Source organism: Gracilinanus agilis, chromosome 1 (genome assembly GCF_016433145.1).
Source record: "Gracilinanus agilis isolate LMUSP501 chromosome 1, AgileGrace, whole genome shotgun sequence".
NCBI lineage: Eukaryota > Metazoa > Chordata > Mammalia > Didelphimorphia > Didelphidae > Gracilinanus > Gracilinanus agilis.
In genome coordinates, this window is record NC_058130.1 from 654,456,734 (window position 1) to 654,480,344 (window position 23,611).

The following is a 23,611-nucleotide window of genomic DNA, read 5'->3' on the forward strand; positions in this document are numbered from 1 at the left end:
CACACACACATATATATACATATATATATATATATATTTAAAAGAGAGACAGATCTTAAACTGTAAAAAAGAAAAATAAATACTGGGAAACAAGTATCTTAATTAAATGGATATTTATTTGTAGGAGCTATAAATTACAATTGCTAGGATTTAGACCTATCCCAGCTAGGTTAAACACCCAGAGCTCTTTTGTCAACTGGTGTATACATAGTCAAATTACACAGATCTCTTAATAGTGGTGTGGTATTCTGAATATTTCTTCTTAATAGGGAGAACCAGGGAAAATACAAATTTCCAGGGTCACTCTATAGTTTCTGTACACATTCCATTCCATACTCTGTAATGTCTGTAAACATTACAAGACTCTGGAGACATATAAAAACTCTCTTTGGCAAGGATGTTTTTGCAGGACACCTAAAGGATTTTCTTTGAACATCCTCTTGGCAGCAGAGGAAATTGCAACATATCAGGCCATTATGGAAAAGCACAAAACACTCAAAGTCCTCCAACTCTCTTTCCAAATGACCACAGGGGAAAAAAATTACTTCATTTGAATATTGAAGTGGTAGAGCCAGTAGAAGAAGGGGTGAAGTAGTGCCATTGTCTAGAACAGCATCAAGAGACAGGTTTCATTATACAGGGGTATGAGAAGAGGATGCTGGACAAGCCTCAGTAGAATTTGGATGTGATATAGTACAAATGATAGAAAAAAGAACAGAGCCTCTTTTGTCCACTTGTATACATGGTAAGAACAGAATCCAGCCTAATACAAAGCAAGGATCAATGAGAGGAAATTGGCTTTCCATAATCCAGGCAGAAGAGCATCAAGACTAAACACATGCAGTTGAGTAAACTGGCCGACCGACCCCCAACCTACATGTCTGAAACCACAAAACACAGAATGTTCCAAGAGAAGCTTCAGGAACTACAGGGCTCCTGAGTCTGTTTTCCTCACCATCTCCAGGGCAACATCCTGTTTCCCCACTATCTCTAAGGCAACTCTGCTGTGGAAATTCTAAACCTATATAAATTCTACCCTAACTATGCTACCCCAGAACTCTTACTGAGGTCCCCTAGCATGCTAGCAATAAAGACTTCCCTTTGCTTGAATTGCATTGTCTCTATGTGCTCCTTTGGTGGTCATCCACACAGACCCTAACATTTGGAGGCTCATCCCAGGATGGATGCGATCCCCTGAGGAACCCTGTGATAGGGGAAATTCTCTCCCAGATTTCATGACGACTTTCCAGAGGTGAGCAGTGTGTCTGTGCAGTGTGACTGTTTGTGTGATTGTGTAGGGGAGGATTTCAGGCTCTGGCTGGACATACAGCAGCTATGCCAAATCCCCAGCTGAAAGCTGATTGCTCACCTGTTTCTGAGTGAAGACCAGCAACCTCTGCAATTCCTGTTTCCCTCTAAGGGACAGGTTGGGAAAGTCAGGAAGTGAGTCAATTAAGATGGGCAGGAAGGGAGTTGTCTGAAAGCTTAGAGACAAAATACGGAACTTCAGAATGGTGGTTTTCTGTACCCTGGGGAATAATTAGGGGGAGGCCAGGGGTAGAGTTCCTGGTGGAACTAGATTCCAGGAAGTCCAGGGTTAGAGTCCCTGGAGGGATTAGATCCCAGGAAGACCCATAGTGAACTCACTACAGGCTTGGAGCAAGCACTGGAACACTGGATCTTTTTAGAAGGACTCCAGGAAGAGAGGAGTGGAGCCCTGAGCAAGGTCCCACCCTGATTCAAATTCTGTGAAGATCCACAAAAAGGATTTTTTGTCTTTCTCTTTGTCTATCTGTCCTTTGTGTAATTCTTCCCTGGCTGAACATGGGCCGGAACCTGTTGGTCCCCCTGAATTCAGTCCTGAGCCATTGTCCTGATTTCAAAGAAAAGGCACTAGCACACTAAGATAAATAGCATACCAAGATAAATAGAAGCTATGGAACATAGTGAATCAAAGGAAAGAAAACTAATTATTGAAATGATTAAACACAATAAACAGCAGCTAATTATGATTCAGAGATATAGTGATCCTGGCTGGGACCTTCTCATTTGGGTTGAGCAGCCCCCAGTGGCCCCCCCTCCCTCCAGGTATTTTTCTTTCTCTAGGAAGATAGATTTAAGACTACCTCATAGATAAGGCAATCTCTCAGAAACAGAAAATTTAAAGTGACGAGAAAATTTTCATCTTTGCCCCCCTTTCAGAAGGGGCTGGCTTCTCTCCCTCTCTTTTTTGCTTCAGCTAGAAAAAACAGTTCTGTCATAGTTTTTTTCTTTCCTCTTTGGAAGGAGCCCAATTGGTGATAGCCACAGAAAATATAAAAAGCTTTAGCAATTTTCACTTAGTTAAATCAATCTTTCCATCAATGTGATATATCTGGAATTATTCAGGCAGGTATTAGAGTCCCACTTCATAGAAAAGTGAACATGCGAAAGTGTATTTATTTTAGAATATCTATTGAAGCATGAAAAAAGGTAATTAAGAAATGAAATTCATCATATGTCAGCCAGCTCCTTGCTAAGAGTTAACCCTTTTCTGACTCATTCTTTTTCACAGAATTCTTTAGTTATGGATATAGGAATTGTAACAATTGGTCTTTTGCCAGGATGAAAAGAAGAATCTGCTTATATAATTTATGTTTTATATTTGTCAGAGTGTGTGTGATATACCCGGGTAATGTGTCCTTGATCAGTCTGTGTGTTATATGTTGTTTGTCTGTGATCACAATGGGAGGGTTACATGTTGGGAAAATAAATTTCCCTCTCTCTTCTTCATTCGTTCTAGAGGAATGGGGAAGACAGACAGAGGTGTTCGAGAAAATTGGAAAATAGCATCTTAATTTCTGAATGTCTTAAACTATAAAATCATTTAATTGTTTAAGAGAAATCTTATCCTCTCCTCTTATTAAGGCAAGAGTTAAATAAACTAATCTGTCAAACATTTCTCCTTCCATTTCTCACTAACCATGAGAAAGGGAACATAGAAATCAAAAGATAGAAAAAGGGACAAATTTGATCCCATCGCCAAATTCTATCAACAGGTTAAGTACTGAGATATATATATCTAATGAAAATTACAAAAGATTCTAAAATGCAATCTAAGAAAAACTTATTCAGACAGAAAGCAATGATTCTGAGTTGTGTAAAGAATTATAAAAGTGCAGCTTAACTTTCCTAGCTAGCCAAAAAAACCATCAGTTTTGCTCAGTGCTTAACCAAGAGTGAAAAAGCTTCTTTAAACAACTGTGAATTCAACCTAACATTAATCACACTGATGTTAGTGAAAATTTAACTTAATGATTATTAGAACAATACAATTGGCTTACATTTCAAAATTAGACCCTTTTAGACAGAGACTGGTCCATGAGAAAATTATATGTTGAGAGTGAATCATCCATGCCACCCCAGTTCAGCAGGAAGTAGTTATGAGAAGCAAAAACAAAAACAAAAACATCCCCCATTCTCCCCAAAACTCATGGAACTTTCTCTACCCATTAGAATGTATATTTGCTAAGGAATTGAATAGGTATTGATGGCATAGTGTAAATTCATTGACTACTAGTTAAAAAATGGAATTTCAGTTAAATTTAAGAATGCACAAAACTTATATTGAGAAGCTATCTTTTAGGACTTGCAGTGTATGAAATACAGATTTGAATGATCAGATTTGCCAAAAAGCTCATCAGACTGAATTTGAGGATTGCTAAATATAAATATAAAACATATAAGAATTAATATCAACTTATTAAAAGATGTGATATAACATAAATAAGATTTTATGTGATTAAAAATTTGGGTAAACATATGAACATGTAAAATTGTTACTCTAAGATCTGTACCATCATATTAAGCAATAAGTAAAAATATAATTAATATTAGGGTTTCAAATTTTGGTAATTCAAAAATAATATAAGCATTAAGAATCTAGTATTATGAATATAGAAATTTTGACATTGTAATTTATTAGGATATAAAAATTATTTTAAAAGCATGTGAAATGTATGAGAAGAAATTCATGATCTAAGGAATATCATGCAATTTGTTTGTAAAAAAAATATATTATGAGTAAGAACAAACATGTAGAATAGCCTCATGTGAACAGATTGAGAGAGGTACAGTGACCAATGAAACGTGACTTGCCAGCTTAGCTCTGTAAAGTGAAAAAATGAACAAGAAGCTAATAGCAACTTTATAACATCTATAGTATTGTTCAAAAATTCAGGTTTCCATAATTCACCACAATTGGAAACATCAAAACCCACCTTTCTCTGAGCTACCTAGCTACCTCCTATATTCTGTTTTAAAGAGAGGTTTGAAAGGAATAAGAGTAAATGCTTTGAAATTCAGTTTGTTTACATACTGAAACATTGCTAAAGGACTTAAAGTTATTTACAAGTTGTGCAGTTCAAACTAAAATCTGTTGAGAATAATTTATTATGAAGATTTTTGATACATGCGAAATTTTAAATTGTGATGATCTCACTTGTTAAAGAGGGATAAGAGACAAGAGGGATAAGAGACAATGTTATTAAGTAATAAAAACTTAAACCAAGCCAAGTAGCCTTAGGATAAATTGCTCACAGGCTTTTAACCCCTTCCTTGCACACATGAAGGAGAAAGAAGTTCTTATAATTGTTCCACATTGATACTTAGGGACTGATATAGCAGCATAGTACATCGGTTTGAGATCAGTTTTGCAAAACAGGTTTTAGCAGTACAGTCTCAAGAAGACTGCTTTCAGATCTATATAAACAAACACCCCAGCAAATCTTGAGCCCAAGTGGCCTTCTCCTCACTTTGGGGCTGCTCTGTGCAAAGCTGGCAATAAGGATTTTCTTAGGGGCTCAGAAATGGAAGTTTTCAGAGGCTGCCTGTCCACATCTGGAAAGAGGAAATCAGAACCACAAGTCTCTTGGAGGCCTCCTTGTTTGGGGGTAGGGAAGTACTTATTGACTAAATATAACTTTTATGTGAATTGCTGCTAAAACATGTATTTTAAGAATTCTTTGAATGTAAGCAAAAGCTCATTGTAAACCTGACTATATCATAGAGTCTGTAACCTCTGTTTACCAATTTGTACTATGAACTGAAGCTTACAGTTGATAAACCCTATGCTAAAGGTACAGTGTCTCAATTCTTAGGAGTTATTGCTTAATATTTGCAAGGATACTAACTGGTATGTTTATTTTTATGATGGTAACAGTGAATCAGAAAAGGTGACGATGACCTAGAGATAATTTCTAAAATTAATGTATATGGTGTTGGAAAAATCACAAATGATTCTGGAACTTCTCTGGACAGTTATCCTGAAATGATTCCTATAAAGCCTTGTCTTAGTCCATCAGATGGACTAGGTCCAGGATTTAATCCAGCCCTGATTTATGTTTACTATTGAGCTGCTCAATCCAGCACTCCTGTTCCTTAATTCAGGTTTTGTGACTAAAGTGTAAGATGTTAATTATTACCAAAATATGTAAGAATAACTGAGTGATCAGCCTTGTAGGTATGTGAAAGGTTTGTTTGAGGAAATGGAAAATTGTTTCTAGACTGCTGCTTAGCAAATTTCTCTAAGCTGTAATGGGTACAACTTGTCTTTTAAGGAAGGAGAAGGCTTCTGGGATCTAATGGTGGTACAGAGAATGTTCTGTGATGGTTAGAGAGGCAATTCTAGGGCTCAACCTGAACTGGACCTCTTCTGACCATCTAAACTACTAATCTTCGAGTGGCACAGTGATGGCATAAGCCAGTGACAGCTTTGGCCTGTACATGAAGCCCCATTCACTACATGTCCCTTGGGACTTGAGGAAATGTTTCCCTATCTGCCTTTTATTATGAGAAGTCCCATAATCAGCACATGAGGCAAATTATAAAATTAAAGTTTCCATTTCCCCAAACGACCTATTAGGTTGATAATCGAAAATTATCAAATTGTTAGGGAACATGCTTTGAGAAGTAAGGTAAAGTTTAGTAATAAATGACTTGTAGTTTGCAACCTTAATTTGCCACAATTGAAGTTTGGATCTTGAGCGTGGAAATATAAACCAAAACTTTCTGGATTTCCTCCAGAATCTGGGATAAAGAAATGTATCTGCAAAATATTGTTATTCAAGTCTTTATAGATGTCCTATTAATGTGAGCTGTGCAAAAGGGTATTCTGTAACAGAAACATCACATGCCAACTCTACAAACAACTTAGGAATCAAACTTCCTAAAAGGATCAATTCCTATCTGAGGATGATTTCTGGAGATGAAGTCTGTTGGCTAAGATACCCAAATGTTAAAGTTTAATATCAGTTTCTATTGTACTAAATTTTCCTCTCTTTATATCTAGTGTTCTAGTTTTTGCCCCAGTCGTAGGTTCTATGTTCCCCCTTGTGACCTGTGTTGGCCAGTCCAGGGAAAGAGTCTCTGAATGCACATCCTTCAAGTCTCCAAGCCTTCAAGACCCTGGCACTTGCTGCGGACACGTCCCTGAAGACCCTGTGCCCATAGCTTCTCCTCCTTCTCTCAGGGATTCTACGCCCCTTATTAGCTATGAAGAAGCTACAGAAAGCTAAAACCATTGCCCCATTCCCTTAGATATTTGGAGGAGGGGGAGATGACAAAGGACATTGTACCACTCTAGTGTAGACATTTTTCAGGCAAACTACAGGCAGGAAAATTCCTTTGCTCCTACTATGTACCCTTACCTGACTCTGAGTCAAAGGTTTGACTCAGTTTCTAGTAGAGGGGGAATTGAGGTGGGACAATGAGCCTCATGGGAATGGTCTGGAGGGATCCTGCAGGCACTTACAGGACAAAATTGCTTGACCTGGAAGGGAGCTGTATTGCCAGCACTACCTCTGAGCCTTTCCCCTTCACCCTGTGCTCACAATCCACCCTGAGTACCCATTCTAATCCCAATTTTGATAGGGCTGGGCCTAGGAAACCTCTTCCATTGTTCTCCATGGCTGACTATGCTTATTTCCACAATTCTAGGCCCCCTTCTCCTTCTATTCTTCCTCCTGTCTATAAGGCCCTGCATTCTTAACCGCGTGGTCTGGTTTGTTAAAGACAGCATTAACACTGTCCAGCTCATGGTCTTGCGACAGTGGTATCAAACCCTGGCCATGGTCTCCACTAACACTTACAATAATGTGGCCATGAGGAAGATTCCTCATTATGGACAACCAGAAGTGGGGAATGCAGTTGAGTAAACTGGTTGAACAACCCCCACCCTACATGTCTGAAACCATAAAACACAGAATGTTCTAAGCGAAGCTTCAGGGCTCCAGAGTCTGTTTTCCCTCCCATCTCCAGGACAACATCCTGTTTCCCTACTATCTCTAAGGCAACTTTGCTGCGGCAACTCTTAACCTATATAAACTCTACCCTGACTATGCGATCCCATAACTCTTGCTGAGGTCCCCTAGCATGCTAGCAATAAAGACTTCCCTTTGCTTGAATTGCATTGTCTCTGTGTGCTCCTTTGGTGGTCATCCACATGGACCCTAACACACAACACAAACAGGACTGAGAGCAATTCAGCCCAACAAGGTCCAGTCTTGGTGGGAATGGGCAGAACCTAAGACCAGTCAGCTGAACTGAAAAGTAGAAAACCTTTACACAGAAGGCCAACCAGTTTGGTTCTATATGGTACTGATTCTGAGATAGAAAGAATTGAGCCAATCCAAGACACAGTACAAACATGGGACAGTACTCCCTACACTCCATGAATGGAGCTAAGCTCCATCACATATACTTAATCAAGGGGGAAAATAGCTACAAAATGAACAAAATACAAAAAAGCCTGATGCTGGAAAAAATATTTCAATGAGAGAGGTAACCAAAACCCAAGCTCAGAAAAAGACAGTAATACAAAAGTCTTTTGAAACCTGAAAGGAAAATATGAAAGGAAGGAAAGCCCAACTTGAATGCATGGAAGAGCTCCAAAAATAATATAAAAATAAATAAAAGATACTTGGAAGAAAAATTAGAAAAGAAAATGATAGAAAAAATAAATAATTTAGAACAAAACTTATTGAAGAGAACATTTTCCCCAAAGGAGAAATAAAATACCTCAAATAGGAAAATAACTCCCCAAAAAAGGAACTGCAAAATATCAAAGAAGAAAATTGATCCCCAAAAATGAGAATTGGGCAACTGAAAGATAATTCCTTCAGGAGACAGCAGGAAACAATAAAATAAATTCAAAATAATTAAAAAGAAAAGATAACTTAAAATCTCTTACTGGAAGAATGACTGGCCTGGAAAATAGTTCCAGTAGAAATAATATAAGAATTTTTGGGTTGCCTAGAGACCAAGATTAAAAAAAGAATTTGGACACAATATTGCAAGAAATTATCAGGGAAAACTGCCCTGATATTCCTGAACAAGAGGGAAATGGAATTGAATGAATCCACCAAACAAGTAAACAAGTCCTGAAAGAAATTAAAATTTAAAAATCACAGGACTACTATAACCAAATTCCAGAATTCCAAAGACAAAGAGAAAATACCACAGGTAGACATTAAAAAAAATCAAAAATTGTGGCATCACAATCTGCATTATGCAGAACATAGTGACTTCTACATTAAAGGATTAGAAGGCATGGAATATGATATTCTTCAAGACAAAGGATCCAGGGCTACAACCAAAAATTCCCCACCCAGGGAAACTGAAGATAATACTCCAGGGGAAGAAAGGGTTTAAGGGAATGAAGGAATTTCAGGCATTACTGATGAAACACCAGAGCTAAAAAGAAAATTAAATGATTAAATTTGATGCCCAAAAGAAGCATAAAAAGGTAAACAAAAAAATCAAAGGGTTCTTGGTTGGGTTAAATTAATCATATCCCTGCACTGGAAAGTGATGAATAGGATTCTTAAAATTTTTATACTATAGAAGATACCTAAAGTACTTAATATACTTAAATTAACTAAGGGAAACACTTGTGAGGTTGAATATATACTTTGTTGGGAAAATGGTAATTAGAATATTTAAGATACCTATGGTTCTTCCTCTGGATGTGGGTAATGTTCCTTTCCATAAATCCCTCAGAATTGTCTTGGGTCATTGCATTGCTGCTAGTACAGACGTCCATTACATTCGATTTTACCACAGTATATCAGTCTCTGTACAATATTCTTCTGGCTCTGCTCCTTTCACTCTGCATCAATTCCTGGAGGTCTTTCCAGTTCACATGGAATTCCTCCAGTTTACTATTCCTTTGAGCACAGTAGTGTTCCATCACCAACATATACCACAATTTGTTCAGCCATTCCCCAATTGAAGGGCATACCCTTGCTTTCCAGTTTTTTGCCACCACAAAGAACGCAGCTATAAATATTTTTGCACAAGCCTCTTTATTTATGATCTCTTTGGGGTACAATCCCAGCAATGGTATGGGGGGATCAAAGGGCAGATATTCTTTTATCGCTCTTTGGGTATAGTTCCAAATTGTCATCCAGAATGGTTGGATCAGTTCACAACTCCACCAGCAATGCATTAACTTCCCAATTTTGCCACATTCCCTCCAACATTCATTACTCTCCCCTGCTATCATTTTAGCCAATCTGCTAGGTGTGAGGTGGTACCTCAGAGTTGTTTTGATTTGCATTTCTTTAATTATTAGAGATTTAGAACACTTTCTTATGTGCTTATTGATATTTTTATTTCTTTATCTGAAAATTGTGTATTCATGTCCCTTACCCATTTATTAATTGTGGAATGGCTTGATTTTTTATACAATTGATTTAGCTCCTTGTATATTTGAATAATTAGACCTCTGTCAGAATTTTTTGTTATAAAGATTTTTCCCAATTTGTTGTTTTCCTTCTGATTTTGGTTGCATTGTTTTTCTTTATACAAAAACTTTTTAATTTAATGGTGTAAGACAGTTATGGGCAAACTATTCCCCATGGGCCAGATCCAGGCTGTAGTTTGACAATCACTGCCTTAAGCAACTCTCTAATCACTATATCTGGATGGGGGGGGGGGCATAGTGATTAGGGAATTGCTTAAGGCAGTAATGGGCAAACTATAGCCTGGATCTGGCTCATGGGGAATAGTTTGCCCATCACTGGTATAAGAGATACTTAAGATACTTTAAGGTTATCAAGGGAAACAATGGAGTTAAGTTCACTACATTACTAGTAAGGTGTTAAGTAAGATGCATAAAATGTCTAAAATACTTGAAGTACCTAAAATACCTAAAGTGTTTAAAATGCTTAAAGCACTGATAATACTAAAGAGCTTTATCACTATTAGGGCAATGAATAGGAGCATATAAAGGCAGAAGAGTAGGGAGTAATTGCTTATAATGGTATATTGTTAAAAGAAATCAAGGGTTAAGAAAAGGAAAAAACATTGGAAAAGGATAGAAAGTTGGGGTCAAATTATTTCATGTAAATATGTAACATGTAAGAATCAATACAGTAGGAGGGAAGATGAAAGAATAATATGCAATTCTTGAACCATACTCCCATAGGATTTGGCATAAAGTTGGAATAGCATCCACACTTGGTTGGGATAGAGACCAATTTTATCCATAAGGGAAGTAAAAAGGAAAAGAGGGACAAAGGGAAAAAAAAGGTGAGCCAACTAGGGAAGGTGGATAAACAGAATCAAAACCATTTTTGAACAGGAAAAGAATGAAAGGAGAAAAGAGAAGGATAAACAGGAGAAAAACAAGACAGAAGGAAACACAAAAATCATTAACTCTGAATACGAATGAGATGAACCTATCCATAAAATAAAAGAGACTACCAGAGTGTATTAAAAGCCAGAATTCCACAACATGCTTTCTACAAGACATGAATTTAAAAAAGGAAACACACACAGTACAGATAAAGGAATGGAGTAAAATTTATTATGCTTCAGCTAAAGTTAAAAAAGCAGAGGTAGCAGTTAAAATATCAGAAAAAAGCAAAAGTGAAAATTGACTTAATTAAAAGAGATAAGGAAGGCAAATATCTAAATGAACCATAGACGTTGAAGTAATATAGGTACTGAGTATATATGCATTCCTAAAGGAGAGATTCTTAAAGGAAATATTGCATGAGTTACAAGAGGAAATAGGCAATATATTCTTAGTGGGGAATTAACCATCCCTTCTCAGAATTAGATAAAATTTGAAAAAAGAAATACATTTAGCAGGTGAATAAAACTTTAGAAAAGTTAGGCTTCATAGTCCTCTGGAGAAAACTAAATGAGAAGGGAAAGGCATATATATATATGTATATATATATATATATATATATATATATATATATATATATAATCAGCAATACATGACACCTTCCTAAAACAATCATCATCTAATAGTATGTAAAAGCCTCACAACCAAATGCAGAAAAACATGAATATTAAATGCATGCTTTCTAGGTTACAGTGAAATAAAAAATACATTGACTAGATGTCTTGAGAAAAAAATGCTAAAATTAATTAGAATCTTCAGTAACCTTATATTAAAGAATGAGTGGACTAAAGAACAAATTATAGAAACAACAATGAATTTCATTAAATAGAATGACAACGAGGGGAAGACAGACAAAAATTTATTGAATACAGCCAAAGCAATTAGAGGCTAGAGGGAAAAATTAATATTTCTAAATGCATACATAAGCAAAACAGGATGAGAAGATCAATGCATTGGGCATGCAACTTAAAAAAACCTAGAAAAAGAACAAATTAAAAACCTCCAATTAAACATAAATTAAAAATAAAATTAAAAAAGAGATTAATAAAATTAAAAATAAATAATTCACTGAATTAATAAGATAAAAAGTTGGATTTATACAATAAATCAATAAAATAGAAAAATTATCAATTAATTTAATAAATAAAAACAAAAATATAAGTATTAAAAATGAAAAGGGTGAGATTACAACGAAAGAAGAGGATTTTATCAGGAGTTATTTTGTCCAATTATGAGCCAATCAATTTGAAAACCTAAGTAAAATAGAGGAATATTTAAAGAAACATAAATTACCCAGATTAACAGAAGAAATTTAATATGTTATCCCATCTCAGAAATGGAAATTGAATAAGCTATTGAGGAACTCCCTAAAAAAGGGAAAAAAATGATTCCCAAATGAATTCTACTAAAATTTTAAGTGGCAATTCATTACTAATTCTCATACACATTTATTCAATCAATTTATATTTGAGATTATTTCTTACAATTGATCATTGAATACTTATTATCAAATAGGATTGAATTGAGAGCATATAAAGGAGGAATAGATGAATAAAATATACATAAAATACACAAAAATTCACAGAGGAATAGAATAGTGACTATAAACTGAAGTTGCTTACATAGATTATATTTTTACAAAATGTAAAAGAATAAAAGTCATTCTTCAATTGAAAAATGATCAAAAGGTGTAAACAATTTTCAGACAATGAAATAAAACCTTGTTATACTCATATAATGTTACAAATCAATATAGATTAGAGAAAGACAAGTTTAAGCAGATCCGAGGAGCCACATCAAATACATCAGATTGGCTAATAAAGTGAGGAAAATATCTCTACTCCCCTTATATGATGATTAGATTTGAATGTTAGCAGTAGTCTTGAGTTAATCATAATTGTAATTCTAAGATAGTTAGCATAAGTTATGATTTCCATAGACTTTTTGTGAATATTCTAGTATGAGTATTAAGGTTTTGAATTAAGTAAAAAATTGTTTTCGCATAGGCCTTCAGTTGCTATATAAGGCATCCTAACTTGTGATCCATTATATGTCAGGATACCTGACCTTTAGTTCAGAATCTGGTACCACTCATCACTATCAACTCTTAGCCCACGCATCACTGCTCACCCCCCTTTCCATCAAGTGATTCTTAAGACATGGTCAAACGATTTTGTTTATCAAATAAGGGTTGCTTCCTAGTTGACCTAATACAGGGACTAATAAGGAGTACTTTCTCTCTGACTTAACCAATGAATATTGCTTCTGGATGTCTCTGTATAATTGTTTTGTACTATTTTTGTACTGGTATAAAAGTTGTCTCATTTTGGGGGTATAAAAGAAGGTCTCTCACAGTACTTGGGGTCCTTCTGGTGTTACCAGAGGTCTGGTTTTGTTGGGGACCAGAACCCCCTCAATAAACTTAACTTTCTTTATGGCTTGGAGACTTTGTTTATCATTTGCATACCTGTGTTTAGAAAAATTATGCAACACTATGACAGAAAAGAAAAATAACAACTAAGGAATGTGGGAAAAATTAGACTGTACTGTTGATGGAGTTGTAAACTAATTCAATCACTCTAATGAGCAATCTGGAACTATGTCCAGAGAACTATGCAATATTTCAACCCCTTTTAGTGAGTAACACAACTACTGTATTCCCCCAGAGATTAAAAAATGGAAAAGTAATAATTTCTTTTTCTACCCTTTTTTGGCCTACTTTCATCCTTTAGTGTCCATCTGCCATATTCTCTCTTACCTGTGACTCCAAGAAGTTCTAACATGTACAGTGGCAACACCCTGGTAAATAGTCTTGGCAGGTGTGATAAATGAATTAGCCCTCAAATCTATTGGCAAAATAGCAGATTATCTGTCACAGGTATTTGAAGACTTCCCTGGAAGACGGAGTGGTTGAAAACAATTTGTTCCAATGGCCATGAAGATGGCAGAAGCTGACACTTTGGAGTGCTTAGAGCTTGGTTTGACATTTGTATAAATGGAGATTTTTAACCTAGGACTGCATCCCCAATAAGTCCCTTAGTATCTCACAAAATTCTCTTTAATTTCTCCTGCACTTCTATGTTGGCATGGTTATGTTTGTATATAGTTAGCTGCAACTCCTCCCTATTTTTTTTTTGCTCTTGGGAGTGGGCTGGTTAGTACCTTCTAGTTAGATTTTTATGTTAGTTTTTTATTAATAAAACTTTATAAAATATAATATTTATTGGATATTAGTTTTAAAACTACATTATGGGGGCCTGAAGGGACAGAATTCTAAAATCAATCAATTAATTAATTAATTAATCTTAAGTTTTTGAAAAAAAAAAAAGGATAGTATAGATAAGTTTTACAAGGGACTACTTGCTTCTACTGCTTGCTGCCTTCAGACCTGGCTACTTGTCTCCCTTTGCTGCTGCAGCTTCTTGCATCCATCTGCTTAAGCCAGCATTCCTCACTGCTCCTTGCCCAGCCTGAAGCCTCTGCTTGCTGTGACTAAACCCACAAGGAGAACCTGCCATTCCAAGCTGCTTTTTTTTCTCAAGAGGGTGGCATATAAAAATATTTCAAACCAATCCCTTCTCCCATCCCACGTGAGTTTTCCAGCCTGTGTTAGCCATTTTTTAAGCCAAAGTCTTAGGCTAACCCTGGGATCCTGGCTGGGAGAGACTTGGACCTTAGGATTTTTTTCACAGAAAGGGTACTCCTCTGCCATCCTTTTTTTTGAGGGCAAGAAAAGCCTAAAATTAATAGATTTGAAGTCAAAAGTTTTGGGAATAAGCCTGCTTTCCCTTCCCCCCTTTTCTCTTCTAACTGAGAAAGCCCAGGGGTAGCCTGTTCTCTCATAAGCAAATACCCTATTGTCCTCCCTAATAATTTTGTCCTTCTCTTGTTTACTATAAACAAAACACATTCAACCTTTTTTTTGAGGAATAATGCTGTTTCAAAGAATGCTTGAAACTCTGAAACAACAGTTTGAGTTGATCAAGTTACAAAGTGCAGTTTGGAACTGCTTAATTCTTTTCCTGGAAGTTTTTATTTTCATTGAAGATTTCCCACTTTATTTATTTCTCAAGAATATGCAAAAGGTTAGGGAACTGTTTAAACTAGAAGACAAACTGAAATATTTTGACAAAGTTTTTAAAGTCTTAAATGCTTAGTGCAGAATTCTCCCTCACTATGACAAAATGCAGAATTCTGAAAAATGGATGATAAATTATTTGGGTAGGAGAAAGAACTTTAAAAAAGATCTGGAATTTTATTGCTTACTAATAATTCTCAGCTTCTTCCCTCAAGATAGTAAAAAAGTCTATTCTGATTGGTAAAAATCTTTTTGCCTGTCCTGCCTGTAGCTTGTTATTTGCTTATATTATTGTTTTTTTTTGTGGATTTCTCTAAGGTTTAATTTTTTTAAGTTTATCTGTATTAATCTAATTAATATCTATTCTGTTACATGATTCTTAATCTATTCTGTTTCCCTATGATTTTAATGAACAACATATCATTGTAAAAAGCCCATAAGTCTTATGCATCCTGGATTTGTCATCTCAACTATCAAGGTCACATGCTGCTTATATAGTCTTTTCTTCCTTTTTGCCTTTGTTAATTGTCACATATATAATTATGAATGGATTCTATCAAAACTGGTTACAGCCTATATAAAACTTTGGAGAATATGATGACTTAAGAATTTAAATTGTAATTTTAAGGAGTCTTGAGAAATGACTTTAAATATCTAGTAGTTTCTGAATGGATGATATTTATAAATATATACATATTATGAGGAATGCTGTATTAAAAGGTAGAGAAACAAATAGAAGTTCCTACCAAAACTTTTTATATATAAAGCAGGAAGCCAAAAAGATGTCCTGCATGCATGATATTTTAACTCTTCAGTTTAATTTACTTCCATCAGAACAATCTAAATTTCTCACCAAGGTTGAAAGATTTCCTATATATGTAGATTTGTGACAAGTATACATCAGTTCATAGGTTTTTTAAATATCACACAGCAAGTGGCTATATATAAACTGATTTGAATCCTATATAATAGGTTTTTTTTGCTATTGTCAATATCTGGCCTTTTGTGAATTTGTGAACTTGGTACTTTATTTGAATGTGCATTATCTACTCTCCTACTGTTTTGTTTTTATATATCTGTTATTTTTTAAAAATAATTTGCATTCACAGTGGTTTAAGATCAAGTTTATAAAGAAAATGGATCTCATTTTTTCATGAAGAACCTTTGTATTCTACCTCTCCTTGGCTGACACAGAGTTTCCTTGATTATAAGGTATATATTTTTGAATTTTAAAGCATTTTATTATTCTTTTTCAATATAGTATTTGAGTACTTTGAAGTATATATAATCAATATTAATTTTTTATTTTGCAGTAATAAATTTAAAATACATTTCTTCTAATATTAATATATACCCCCAAAGCTTTAAACTATAGAATGCTGTCATTGATTGTTTTAATGATTATGGGACTTTACTTAATGATTCTGTCTGATTCCAAAAGAAGGAATTTTAAGAGCTAGTGTACAGTGCTAAAGAAGCACAAAGCCAAACTGCAGAGTGCCAATCAAGCATAAGGTCAAAGAGACCGACCAGTCTAGTGGGAGTGATGCAATTTTTGAGCCAAGGCAAGAGGACTTGAACTTGTTTGGGGTTCGAGGTTGTGGCACTTAACATATGTTAAGACAGAAGACGTCCTCTGAACCAAATTCTAAGAAGAACCTCTAACTGCCATCCTGGTTCTTCTAATTTAGTCCCTTTTCTGTCTCTCATAGTGTGGAAAACTTTCTGTAGTCCTGGCTACCATTTGGATAAGGCATAAGTACATAAATCACTTTAGTTGGGCCCTGATTCAAGGACCTATTATAGTTTTATTTTTTCCTTTACTTAGATGTTTTAGACATAAGACTTTGATATTTTATATAAATATATAAAATATATAAATATATAAATATATAAAATATACATATTTTATATATTTCATCCACAAGTTATTTTTTTCTCTCCTATTTGGATTTTTGATGTTTTTGATTTTCTTTTACAATTGATCCATATACCTTATAACTCAGCCATGTATCCCTAAATGACCCCTTTGTTTGTTATTATCTATCTCAGGGAGCACTATGTTATTGTCGTGAACTTTGATTTGAATTTGAGAAATTTTAGGATAAGAAACTTGCTACCTCCCAGAATCCAGAAAACAAACCTATTTGGAGAGACAACATGAAGATGCCTGCAGAAACAACACACTGCATCAGAAGATCGAGATTGAACTTTGGGATATGAATTTGAACTTTGGGGGGTTGAAAGCATTNCTAATTTAGTCCCTTTTCTGTCTCTCATAGTGTGGAAAACTTTCTGTAGTCCTGGCTACCATTTGGATAAGGCATAAGTACATAAATCACTTTAGTTGGGCCCTGATTCAAGGACCTATTATAGTTTTATTTTTTTCCTTTACTTAGATGTTTTAGACATAAGACTTTGATATTTTATATAAATATATAAAATATATAAATATATAAATATATAAAATATACATATTTTATATATTTCATCCACAAGTTATTTTTTTCTCTCCTATTTGGATTTTTGATGTTTTTGATTTTCTTTTACAATTGATCCATATACCTTATAACTCAGCCATGTATCCCTAAATGACCCCTTTGTTTGTTATTATCTATCTCAGGGAGCACTATGTTATTGTCGTGAACTTTGATTTGAATTTGAGAAATTTTAGGATAAGAAACTTGCTACCTCCCAGAATCCAGAAAACAAACCTATTTGGAGAGACAACATGAAGATGCCTGCAGAAACAACACACTGCATCAGAAGATCGAGATTGAACTTTGGGATATGAATTTGAACTTTGGGGGGTTGAAAGCATTTGTTTTGAATGTACTCTTCTGCCAAAGGGGATTTCCCCAAAATGGCTTTTTGTTAACATAGTAATCATTGATTTTGTTCTTTTTTTCTTTTATCCATAAATTATTGCAATTTATAAGTTGATTATGTTTTTACGACCCATTGGGGAGACTGGTCTTCCAAAGGATCACAGTGTGGTATGTATAAATGGAGATTTTGAAAGTCAAGCTCACATGAGCAATATTTAGAATTATTTTGACATTATGAAAAAAATTAAAATATTCACGCCTATGGACCTAGATATTAACTGATTCATTTCTGGAACTGTAAAAGAATGTTATTTTGTCAGCATTCTTTTTTCACACAATGTTGATCTTGTTTCATTTTTTAATTCACTTTTTTTAAGTCAGTACTTAAGGCTTCATGATTTCAATTGGTACATTACTTCTCTGCCACTCAGCTCATGCTCATCTCTTCAACTCAACATCTCCAAAACTCATGAATGACCTGATAAAATTTGCAACCAATTTCCAATTCAGTATTCTGTCTTAGAGAATTGTTTTGGCCAATCCTATAGACATATTTTTGAAGGGTTTCACCATGCTAAATAATTGTGATTATTGGATTGTTAATGTATTTATCTAATACCTGGACCATATAATGAAATTTATTCCAGCTTATAAAGCTTGTTCTTCAGAAGAAAAACATTTGCAAATCAAAAATTTTCCTTCATACCAATGTTGAGGCCATTGCCTAAAAGAACTAAATCCTAAATATATTTACTGCTTTCAAAATAGTTGTAGGCTTGATAATTCTGCTTTGATTAGTGTAAGGTGAAGGGTTTATTTCCCACTATTACTCAGAAAATATATAAGGATTCTTTTAATATTTCTCATTAACTTACTGCTTGATGATGAAATCACTTTTAACTGACTGCTAGCCGGAACTGAATAAATATTCAAAACATTCAAATAAATGAACTCTCTGTCTGTCTGTCTGTCTGTCTGTCTGTTTCTCTCCTTTAATGACTTTTAACTGAGAAGAAGAAGAAAAAAAAACCTGAGAATTTTAGTGGGTAGAAAGTGGCCTTCCATACCTACCTTCCCTTCCCATCATCAAGCCTCCACGTAGCCATAAACCACAGAGAACCATTGTTTTATTTGTCTTTATTTCATTATTATTACTTCCTTTCTCCTGTTATGATAGAACACTTATTTTTTAGGGTTAGAGAGGTTCAAGGAGGTAAATTATGTGTGAAATAGGGAGAAATATATTAACTGAAAATCAAGGAAAATGGATTTTATGTGGGTATCCATTAGTGTAAAAATGTTCCTGTTATCATCTTTTGTACTTCATATTACCATTAGGATAGGATTGATTATATATTTTACAAAATTTGCTATAATTTCTTTTTTTACCTTAGAGGAGGCATAATAGATTCTGCTCTAGCCCCTTACTTTTACTCTGTTTGTGCCTCTCTGCTTTAAATGTGTTTCTCATAGTCAACATACTGTGAAATTCTGTTTTTTAATTCACTCTACTATTGTTTTATTGTTTTTAAGTGAGTTCTTCCTATTCACAGTCAAAGTTATGATAACAAATTATGTGTTCCATCTTATTTTCCACATGTACCCTTCTTTCTCCTCTTAATCTTCCCCTGTTCACAGATGTTTTGTTTATGACCACTGCCTCCCCTAATTTGCTCGTGATTTTGTCCATTCTTCTTTCTCTTATGCCCCTACCTTCCTACTTCCCTATAGGTTGATAGGTTTCTATAACTAACAGAGGGTGGATGATATTCTCACTTCTGATAAGAATAAGGTTTAAGCATAGTCCACTGCTCCCTTCATCTTTTCCTCTGCTATATTGTCTCTTATTTGTCTCTTCTTGAGGAATAGTTTACCCCATTTCAGCTCTTCATTTCTTTTTTCAATATGTTTTTCTCTTTCCTTTTTCTTGATTTTTTGGTAGGATATCAACCTATCCTATTCAACTTCCTTACTTATGTATACTCTTTTTCATTGTCCTAATAGTGATAAAAATATCAAATATTTCAAGTGTTTTAGGACTCTTACATACTTTAATGTACCTTAAGTATTTAAAGTATCAGAGATACCTTCATTATTTCAATTTTCACCTTTCTAGGTAAGAAAGTACTCAAAGTAACAAGAATAAAACTCTTAAGTTTTCACTTCATTCTTTCATGCTTCTCTTGAGTGTCAAATTTGCTCATCAAACTTTATTTTACTTTGTGGTTTTTTTTTGTCAGTGATATCTGAAACTTCTCTAATTCATAAAACATGAAATTTTACCCCTGGAAGATTATGGTCAGTTTAGCTGCATATGTAATTCTTTGTCTGTAGTCATAGATACTTTGCCTTTTAGAATTATATTCTATATGCCTTTTGGTCCTTTAATATAGAAACTGTAATCCTGTATAATCCTGTTTGTGGCTCCTTCACATTAGAATTGCTCCCTTATTTGGCCTGGGAGTTTCAGAATTTGACTATAATAGTCCTGGTGTATTTTATTCTGGATTCTCTTATAGTAGGTAATTACTCAATTCTACCAATTTGTTTTCCTCTCTTGTTTGAGGATATCAGAGCAATTTTTCCTAATGATTTCTTGTAATATAGTGTTCAGGATCCTTTTTAAAAATTTTAATCATGGCTTTCATATATGCCAATGATTCTTAGATTATCTCTTTAGAATCTATTTTCCAAATCAATTGTATTTCCACTGAGATATTTCAGAATTTTTCTATTTTTTCCTTTTTTTAATTTTGTCTTATTATTTCCTGATATTTTATAGATTCATTAGTTTCTTTTTGCCCAATTCGGATTTTTAAGAAGTTATTTTCAACTGAGGTTTTTGTGTTATATTTTCCATTTGGACATTCCTACTCTTTAAATATTTTTTCAGGCTTTTTTTTGCCTCCATTTTTATTTGGTCCATTCTTTTCCTTAGAGAGTTGTTTCCTTCAGTGTATTATTGTCATTTACTGAACTCTTTAAGGAGTGAGGGTAAATAACCTAGGAACTGGTAGGTAATTACCACATGGATGGGGTGACAAATGAGCATAAAATGACTCTTAAAGGGAATGAATGTGTTTATTTATATATGGTAGTCAAATGAGAGCCTGAAATTCTCCCAAGGGCCAAAAGGAGTGTTTCAGGTTAGTTTGTATGATGAATGTGCCATTTCATGAGAAAATGTATAGTTAGTACTCAAGAGATGAACAAGGACATAAGATCATTTTATGGGAGACAAGTCTATGTGAAGTGCAGGCCATGGAAGGAAAAGGTCTAAATGAAAGGAAGTTTCTGTTTTCTTTTCTTTTGTTTTGTTTTTCTCCCTAGGAATTTTAGTGTGCAAAAAGAAGCTTGCTTGATTTGGAGTTCAATGTTTGATGGTCAATTTGTTATCCTCAATTATGAAGTCTCATTTCTATTTTTGCAAATAGTCTATTAATATTGAGTTTGTTGTACCCATACAGCTATGTTATTCTCTTTATATGTTTACTTTCTCTTTTTTACTGTTATTGGAATAAAATTTTCATGATTATTATAATAGAATTTTGTTCTTATAAGCTTCATCTAATCTGTTATTCAGTTCTTTAAAATTCACATCACAATAAATGGTTTATACCAGACATGCCTACTCTTCTGTTTCTTACCTTACTTCAGTAATGGTCATTGACTTCATGGTCATTGTCTCTAAATTTTTTGTCATTTTTTGCCTACCAGTTATTTATTGTTTGGAAGCAAGTCTCAGGTATATTGATACTTATTTCTTCCTCTCTTGTCTGAAGAAAATGAAATCCTCAAAAGTCAGGATTTATGAACTGTTTTACTTTAAACAGACAGATATCTCTGACAAGTATCTGGTAGGTGAAGCTTCCTATCACATCTTGTTTCTAACTTTGTACTAGTTTGGGAATCTGAATCAAAGATTCATCATTAAGTTAATCCAGAAGATGGATACATGAAATTTACTTTCATTATGATGTTACCTTTATATCTCCCTTTCTGAGGAAGGATTCTTTAATTATCTGGAATCTGAAAATTAATGTTTGCCTTTTCTCTTTAGTAACATGACTTTTTGTTTCATCTGGTTCATCTTTTCATCTTGGAATATTCGATCCTTTTGCGAGTCATGTATTTTATTTAAAAAATGATCATTTCTGTATCTATCCCTTGTAAAATTTAATTTTTGCATAATTTTATTTACAATTGTTTTGAGAATCTCTTTAGTCATCCATAGACTTCCTTTCTATAAGTATATTTGTTTCCCTATTTCTATCTCTGTCTTCAACTCTGCCTATCTGTGTTCTTTTTATTTTCTCCATCTCTTTCCTTCTCCACATCCTATCTTTATTTTTAATATTCATTTTTCTTAATTTTTAGTTCTGAATTATCTTCCTCCATCTCTTCCTTCCTTCTCCTCCCTGAAGCAGTAATCAATCTGATATAGATTTTACATGTGCAATCCACCTATTTGTGGAAATCCACTCTATTTCTTAGTCAGTATCAGACTGTATTGGTGATTACTGATTTATAATGCAATTTGAGATCTCATATTGCTAGGTCACCTTCTTTCACATTCTTTTCTTTGATTCAGTTGCTATTCTTGACTTTGTTCTTTTAGATAAATTTTGTTATTTTTCTAGCTCCACAAAAACAATTTTTGACCTTTTGACTGACATGACACTAAATAAATAATTTTTATTATGTTGGCTTGGCCTACCCATGAACAAATAATATGTTTCAAATTGTTTGGATCTGATTTTATTTATGAGAAAATATGCTAATATATGTGTGCTAATATATGCTAATATGTGTGTTATCTATATGTGCTAATATAGATCCTGGGAGTGTCTCTGCAGGTACTCTCCCCAAGTATTTTATATTATTTACATTTAATTTAAATGGTATTTCTTTTTTCTATCACTTGCTACTGACCTTTATTGGTAATATGTAGAAATACTGATTATTTTAATGAATTTATTTAATATTTTGCAATTTTGCTAAAGCTGTTAAATTATTTAAACTAATTTTAGTAATTTTCTAGGATTCACTAAGTATACCATCATATTGTCTGTGAAGTGATAATTTTGTTTTTCATTGTCTATTCTAATATCTTCAATTCCTTTTCTTATATTTATTGGTACAGGTAACATTTCTAGTTCAATACTAAATAATGGTGGTCATGGGAAAATCATAAGAAGATCAGAGGCTTCCATGCCTAATGCAACACAAAACGTAAAACTTCTGGGTAGTTAGGAAATGTAAGGAGGAAAAGGGGGTTTTGGGGTTCAATATATTAAAAGGTGGTTGACAGGGGAAATCTCCCCAATTTAGGAATAACCTCAAATCAAAATTGACTTTATGGAAGTTTATTTACAATTGAGAAGAGAGAGAGAGGAAATAAGGAAATAAGAATCTAACACAGTAGGTAAATTACTAAGATCCTCTAATTAATCCAGGTAGATCTAATTAACCCTCAGCAGAGAGTCAGAGGGCCAGAGGCTACTAAAAGAAGTTCCTTAAGAGAAGTTCAGGAAGATACAGCCAGTCTTTAAACTCACCAAGGTTTTAGCATTCCAGCCAGCACTCCTCCACAGACCAGAAGAGCTCCTTCACCAGCAGTTCTCTTTACCAGCAGCCCCCCTCCAGTGGAAGACCTTCTCCCTTTAAAGGGGTCACTTATGCATCACTTCCTGTGCCCCACTCCTACTTTGCATGTCCAATCACAATAGACACTTCTCATAGGAATGCCTAGGGGGCAGTCAGTTGACTCAGCTTTGTCACCCACCCTAGCACACATGAGTTATGAATTAGAGGTGTTCTCACCTTTGGTGATTAAATATAAAGATGGGCAGTGTAGATTTAATCTAATTATCACAGAAGTCAGGGGTTTTCCATTCAGCAAGGTTGTGGAAATATGCCCAGTGTACCCTAGAATGCAAGGCCTCTGGGTAGCCATCAGTTTAGAAGCAGTAAAACATGAAGCTTCCCTCTCAGCATCAGAATTTAATCCAATTTCCTGCCCCCCAAATT